Genomic DNA, 7942 nt, shown 5'->3' with positions numbered 1-7942 from the left:
GCATGTCTGGGGAGTGGGGAGGGGTATGTGTGTTCAAGTGTGCACATGTACAAGACAGAAGTTGACACCCACTGCCCTCCCCTGTTATAGTTCACTGTGTTTTTTGAAACAGGATCTTCAGTTGAACTTGGAGCTCCTTGCTCTTTGGTTCAGCTGGCCAGGAGGCACCAGGGACTGTCTCCTGTTTGCACCCTACTCCCAGCTCTGGGGGTTACCCACACTTGACTTTTTACATGGATCCTGGGGAGCCAAACTCAGGTCCTCCAGCTTGCACAGCGAGCACTGGACCTGCTGAGCTGCTTCCCCAGGTCCAATCAGTGTGTGCACTTAAACCACAGCTAGCCCATTCTTCCTTTGAAGGACTCAGGTTACATTGGCCTTGAAGATGCAAGAGCCATGTCATCAACCCAAGACTACATAGACATTGTGCAAGAGACAGAGCACCAGCGTTTGTGGGGACTTTGTAGCTTAAGCACTGCATGAGCCAGCTTAGTGACTTACATGCACAATCCAACCATTTAAGAGGTGAAGTGGGAAGAGCCTAAGTTCCAGTCAACCTTGACCTCAAACCAACTTTGAGGCTCGTGAGACCTCTGCAAACAAAAGGGAAAGTAGTGGCAGGGATGGGGGTGGGGGTGCTCAGCAATTGAGCACTAGCCTGCCTGGCACATACAAGGCCTTGGGTTCAACCTCCAGGTCAGAAAAGAAAAAGGAAGAAAGAAAGGGATGGGGAGGGAAGATGGAGAGAGAGAGAGAGAACTTACAACATATAGATTTTAGATTATTCCAAAACAGAGAAACCAAAGCCAGAAAGACTGTGGTTTCTGAGACCCTGTCTAGGGAAGCAGCGTCGCAGCAGGCTCTGGCTTTGGGGCTGGCCGTCCTCCAATGGAGAGATGAAGTAGACATTGCTGTGGAGATAATCAGCCCCTGCAAGCGCAGCTTTGTGCGGACCTTTCCCTAATGTTCACTTTCTACTTTTAGCCCCAGCAGACCGCCTTTTGTTTGTTTGCTACTTCTATTTTGGCCTCTTCTTGCCTAATAGCTGCTTTCCTGGCTACAGTGCTCTGCTCCTGGGAGCCCTGCTTTCCATACGCAGGGTCTTGTTTTTCCATTCTCCCATTGCCCGTGTGCTAGAAATCAGTGGTTGTCACCACCACATCACTAGTTAAAATGCCTTCTGGAGACTGTGGTACAGCAGCAGTGAACTTAGAGAACAGCACAGGAATGCAAACAGTAGCTGATATTTACTGACCACTTTCTGGCCCCATGCGAAACCAGGCCTCTTCCCCAGTTCCAGCCAACCAGCCCTCTCAGCTCCTCTGAAGCCCTAGGGTACCAGGACAGCTGTGCAGGCTGTCTATTCTCAAGGATGCCCAGCAGAGGAGTCGCAGGGCCCTACCTCCCAGTCTGTCATCTGCTTACTCAGCCCTGCTCCATGGTGTGGGGCCACATCTGCCTAGGATGAGGGCACTTTTCCTTCATTGTTCCAATGTGTCTGCGGGCTGGTCAGCGCCAGACACCTTCTTCTCCTGGTTCATTCTTAGACCTCTTCTGATTTCCACTCAAATGTTACTTAAAGCATCCTTTGGTTAGGCTGGGGTCTAGTTATTCTTCTTCTACCTCTTGGTCCGATTTAGAAACAGATCTGTGTGCTTGTCTGATGAAGGTTCAAATCTACATGACAGAAAGCCATAGGCACCTAGCCTGATCTCACATTTGCTCCTCTTGGTATTAGCACTTGGGACAACACAGGCATGCAGCAGAGCTGTGGAGGCAGGCCACTGTGATTGGGTAACCTGCAGGAACAACCTAACAGAGGGAGAGCTTATATTGGCCCACGGGTTCAGAGGGATCTCAGTTCCTCACAGTGTGGAGTGCATGGTGAGGCTCTTGGCCGTGTGAGTATATAGTAGAGAGCCCTCATGTCTGAGCTGACTAGGAAACAGAGAGCTAGGAAGAGACCAGGGTAAGAATGACTTTCCAAGTCCCTCTCCTTCTTACTTACTTTCACTAGCCAGGCCCCACCCTCTAAAGGTTCCAGCGTCTCCCAAATAGTACCACAAGCATGGCCTCCAGTATCTGCAAGATGAACCTGTGGGTACATTTCAGAATGAAACCCCAACAGCCTGGCAGGGTGCTAAGTGCCGTGCTGCACGTGGCTTCACCAAATCTTCACAGCAGTAACAGGGCTGCTGTGACCCTGCGTTTAGGGCTGAAGAGACATGAGGAGGGAGGAGGGAGGAGGAGGAGGAGGAGGAGGAGGAGGAGGAGGAGGAGGAGGGTAAGACACTGGAAACTCACTCAAGGTCACTGACTGCTTCCTACTGAGAACACAAGCCGTCCAGAAACAGGGAGTGACCAAAGAAGGGAAGAGACAGCTAGAAGGTCACCAGCACGGGAGAAGGAGTTCAGCAGCTGATGGATGATAATAGAAGCCAGGTCAGGATGCTTTAACAAAGAAGAGTCTGTGGCTGGCATCTGAGGGGAAATTTGGTGGTACCTGTCTTTTCGGTGGCAATCTTCCCTGCCGCAGGTACGGTTCTCAGTGCCGATGTGGCGAATGTCAAAGTAACAGTGTTCCTGCTGGGGACCAGAGGAAGGAATAACTGCAAAGCTGAGGACCCTGGGGCCAGGCCAGTCTGACAAAGGGCCTTGTCCAGTAATGAGACCCGGAGCCACTTTGCATCTCAATGACACGTGCGAACGGCAAATGAGTGGCTAATAGGCCCGTGAGGCAGTAACATGAGGCCACTTTTAGTGATGTCCTGGCTTTCATGGCTAAATAATCAGCGCTGTCTCATTCGCAAACAGGAATCAGTGCGAGAGAGCCGGCATGTTTCAGGCTGAATGAAAAGTATCTACTCTAGCAGAGAAGTGCCTGGGAATTGTTTGCTTCAGTGGGCCATCTTGAAGGGACAGATGCCACGCCAGGGCCTTCCCCGTCTTGGAATCAGTACAGCTGGCCTGGGGTCAGATAAAAATAAAGGGGCAAGCCTCATCACCAAGACACTAGGGGCAAGAGAGATGAATGTGTCAATCACAGGAGGAGGCTGCGGCAGAGAGGTCCCTCAGGGCTGGGGCTGGACATCCCCAGCGCAGACATTCTGTCACTAACGGTCTCCAAGACAACTTGCCTTATTAGCAACACTCATCAGAATGGCTGCCTCCTTTTCTTCCTAACTGGGAATTAAGTGTGTGAGTGTGTGTGTGTGAGTGTGTGTGTGTGTGTGTGTGTGTGTGTGTAGTGGATTTGAAAATATATTCATGTGCTTTCCCAGCTTTGGCTGCAAAGCAAAAGATTTGTGGGCAGAGAAGATATATTAGCATGCTTGAAAATGGGGCAGCAAAAAGAGGGGATTAGGAGTACTTGCTGCACAATCACAAAAACAAGAGCTCAGATCCCAGTGCTCTCGCGTCAAGCCCATCATCCCGAGTCAATCTCTGAGAGAGGTGACATTCTCTTCTGGTGCTCATGTGTACAGGTTCATGCACCCATGCCCATACACATATGCATACACTCACAGACATAGACAGATACACACTAAAAAGATCTGGGAGGGCGGTCCTTATATATTTCTCTATTCAGTTGTATGAATTACAGTCAGGTAGAAAGAAAGCTTGAACATTACATTTTAAATTAAATTTGTCCTCCTTTCATTAGGTAGAAGATGAACTGTTCTCTTGGAATATAAAAGCAGGAATGATCCAGATAGAAATCCATTTCAAAAGACAGCAAGGCCAAGCTTACATCAATCATCATAATAATAATGTCTTTTAATGGCCTAAGATTGGGTGCTATCCACCAACTGTATCTGGCAAGAGATGTGGCCCTCGACCTTAACTGCCTTACTCTCTTACACCCTTTACTGGGCACTTACACTCTGGGACAAGAAGGTGCATGTGTGTACGGGTATGTGTGGAAGGCAGAGGTTGGACGTCTTCCTTAACTGCACTCAACCTTATTTTTTTGAGGCACAGAAAAAAAATACCTGCAGCCCATTGATTCTGCCTGGCCAGTGAGCAGCCAGGAGCTCCATCCCCACCCCTACAGCACTGGGCCACAGGTGTGTTCAACTGTGCCCAGCTTTTTCCCTGGGTATTAGAGATCTGAACTCAAGTCCTCATTTTACAGCTGGTGCCATCTCTCCAGCCCCCTCAAGTCTCGACTTGAAGTCCAGTAGACCCCAGACATAAAGCTGACTACCTCTTCAGATGGGCTCTCCCGTAGACCCCAGACATATAGCTGACTACCTCTTCAGATGGGCTCTCCCGTAGACCCCAGACATATAGCTGACTACCTCTTCAGATGGGCTCTCCCGTAGACCCCAGACATATAGCTGACTACCTCTTCAGATGGGCTCTCCTAATCCCTTTAATCCCAGGATTCTATGACATGAGCAAAGTCTCCAGTGGTCCAGGCATAATTCCTGAGTGTGGCCTTCCAGAACATTTAAAAATCATGGTTAGCAGCCCATGGTTGGGCTTTCGCCCCCTCACTAATCTCCACCCCAGGAAGTCAACAAGCAGTGATCACCCCAGTTGGCTGAGTCACTGCCCTGGTTAGACACACAGCGGGCTTCTCAGCCCACCTCAGCACGGAAGCTGTGAGCCCAGATAGCAGCCTACAGAACAGCCAGCATCAGGACCACATGTTCCCCCTGTGGATAAGAGATTCAGGAAAGCTCTTAAAGACCAAGACTTAGGGACTTGATCCCAACCCCAACCCGCAAAATATACCCCAATTGTGATGTTAACTAGTCACGTGTCTTTCCTATTGTGACTTGGGGAAACTTAACAGCCGGCCTGCCATTCAGTCTCCAGAGAGTGAGCTCAGGTTAGGGTGTGTAACATCCCTTCCTCTACCTTCTAGGTCTCTGAGATGAGGAAGGGAGATTGGAGACAAAGGAATTAAATTTAAACAGAGTGAAGCCCAGCAGCAAAGCCAGACCATTTAAAAACCAGAATGAGGTCTGGGGAAATGACTCAGCGGCTAAGCCACTTGCCACACATGCAGGAAGACTTTACACTGTGCCCATGTAAAACCTTGGCACAGTGCCATACATCTGTAATCTACAGCAAGACAGATGAGAATCTCCAAAAACACCCAGGCCAGCTAGCATGGCATACACAGTGGCAAACAGCAAAGAGATCCTGTCATGTCTCAACTAAGGTGTGAAGTAATTTAGGTTGTCTTCTGACCTCTACATATGCACCATAGCACACATGTGCCCACATTCACACACAAACATGTACACACATACCAATGCGCATGCCAAGGCCAGAATGACCAGAAGTTACAGAATTTGACTAAATTCCAGATGGACCAGGAATTCAGTAATACACGCCTGTCACAGGACCTTTCCTAGAGCTAGGGGAGCATCAACAGACCAAAGAAAGAATTCCATTTGTCAAGCTGGATGAGCCAATTGGTATGTTGGGGTTATTTACAGGAGCGTGGGTGACTCTAAGGCAGCTACCCCACCAGAAAGTCCCACCCCAGCCTGGATGACTCACGAAAAGCTGCTGACGGGTCCCATTGTTTTCCTTTTACAGGCAACAATGAGGAGGGCTCTCAGAAAAACTTCATGAGCCCTGCTTGACTCTACCCCCACAAGGCTATATTAACAACCCTGCTTCCCAAGAGCTCCCCAATGGCTCCCAATGGGTTATCCCAGCTGCTGATTTCAGAGAGCAACAGTCACACCAAGCCCAGAGGGGATCTGCACACCAAGGCCTCCGTGTAGATGCCGCGCCCACCAACACATTATCCATCTCTAGCTTCCCCAGGTTGTGAGAACTCCTAAGTATTGAGGTTTATGTGTGGGTGCCAACCCCCCTAACCTCTCAGGATCCAGAAGGACTGTCATAGCAGGTGACAGCTGACTGACAGAGGTCTGAGGGCACACAAATCAACTCACAGACGTCTTTCGTCTTGTCCCGTTTATGACTTCTAAGTTCTCCCCAGTGCTCTCTCCAACGCTCTTTCAATGCTCCCCCTCAGTCCCGCAAGCTTTCCCGTTTATATATGCACACAGACATAGTTAAAAAAACTCTTTGGCAAATAACTGATACCAAGCATGCATCTCTTAGGATCAACAAGACGGGTAAGACAGGTAAAGAAGGCACCAGTTCATGTACTACTGTCTCAGAGGGTGCGTGGCTGTGAAGTCCACCCCCAGGCCTATCTGAGAAGGGGCAAATAAGAGGAAGGACTATGATTTCTAAGAGAGGGAGAGGGAATTTGTGCCGTGTATTAACTACATTTGGGTGGTTAGTTAAGCTAGAAGTTTGTAACTAATAAACGTAGAGAAAAAGAACAGAAAAAAAAAAACGCTCGTGTTGTACACTCTAAGCACTTTCATTCCAGCGGCAGCTGGGATCGCAGCATTTGTGGTAACCCTGGCAACCAGCATAAGCCACAAAGGAGGGAAGCAGATGGTGCTTGCCCCCGCCTCCCTGGGGCTAAGCAACAGGGTGCTGCGGTGTGTGTGTGTGTGTGTGTGTGTGTGTGTGTGTGTGTGTGTGTGTGTGCGCGCGCGCGTGTGCGTGCGCATGCTGTATCCACTGGCACCCAGGTGAGAAGGAATTCCTTTCTCTGGGGCTGGTTTAGTGATCTAAGCTTTTTTCCTGTATTTCTATGGGTAAAGGCACAAACAGTTAATTTTCTGGACTAAGACCTTGTGTCAGTGAAACAGAGGTGAAGGTAAGTACAGAATACTGACAGCTCGTTAGGACAGAGCAGAGGCCAGTAGGTTACACTCTGCTGAGTTGGCTATTACAGAATTTAGGGCCACCCAGACCTGTTTATCAGTAAGGGCAGACATGCTGTCTCCCTGCTCAATGCCTGTCTTTCAAGGTTCTTATGTGTTCTATTAGCAAGGCTCCTTTCCTTGTTGGATGTCCTGCCATAAAGAATAATTGTGGGGGCTAGCTTTATGCAGATTTGACTATGAGAACAAAGGTTTCTTTGGCTGAGTGAATGCTTTCACACCAGGGCCCCACAGTTGCCTGTAAAGAAAGAAATTATACCCAATAATTAATATATGACTGGGGCTATTTGGGACGAAACCCACAATGGAAAGGAGGAATGGTATGGTTCCATAAGGTCTTTACAGAAATGGCAAGGATGATTCGAAAGACAAGTGTTCCTGAAGCTCTGCAAATCGGGTTCCTCACTATTCCATGAGTTTGTCAATTATCTGTCACTGTCCTTTTACGGTGTAATGCTTGGACCACATCACCTAAGGTAGGGGATTTAGGAAGAAGCATGGCTGTCTGGGACCCAGATACTTCCAATGACATCTGACACGTGGGCATTCTTGTGGGAGGGTCCTTGACCTGCAGTGTCCACGCTAACTCTGCATAGCATCAGAATTAAATTGCAGGACATCCAGTTACCATGTGCAGGGAACTGGAGAATTGTTGGCATGGGAATAGTATATCCTGCATCATAAATCCTGTGACTAGAGACACCATTGGATCCTTTGGTGGCTGACTCTGGTCTGACCTGGACTGTTCCCCAGAGCCCGGTATGGTAAGACTTTGGTCCCCAGCATGAGACGGTTGGAAGACAGTGGGGCCTCTAAGAGAAAAGCCCTGGGGGAGGGCTTCCAGTCAATGGAGGGAAGGTGTCCTTAAAGGGTAGTGTGAGACTCTGAGCCTCTCTTTTTCTTTTGCTTCCTGACCATGAAAAGGTTGAGGGTTTTGTCTATTTTTTAAAATTAATGTCAAAATAAGTTTTATTATGACATTTTCTTACACATATTACTATTTGAATTTGCCACTTCCTCCCTCCCTCTTCCATCCTTTCTCCATCACTGGTCCTTCCTTCATTATCCATCCTTTCTCCATCACTGGTCCTCTTCCTCCTCCCCACAGAGTTCCTTCTCTGCTTTCACAGTGCTTTGGTTTAGTGTAAGATGCTTCCTGTAGGGGACCA

At 48.7% G+C, this 7942-nt stretch overlaps 1 protein-coding gene across 1 annotated transcript in view; it reads right to left on the bottom strand.

Moving 5' to 3' along the window:
• Iqck (IQ motif containing K) overlaps nt 1-7942 on the bottom strand; it is an 87921-nt gene that overhangs the window by 24678 nt on the left and 55301 nt on the right. The window lies entirely within an intron of this gene.

Source organism: Microtus ochrogaster, chromosome 8 (genome assembly GCF_000317375.1).
Source record: "Microtus ochrogaster isolate Prairie Vole_2 chromosome 8, MicOch1.0, whole genome shotgun sequence".
Taxonomy (NCBI): domain Eukaryota; kingdom Metazoa; phylum Chordata; class Mammalia; order Rodentia; family Cricetidae; genus Microtus; species Microtus ochrogaster.
This window is presented reverse-complemented; position numbering and strand designations above follow the sequence as displayed.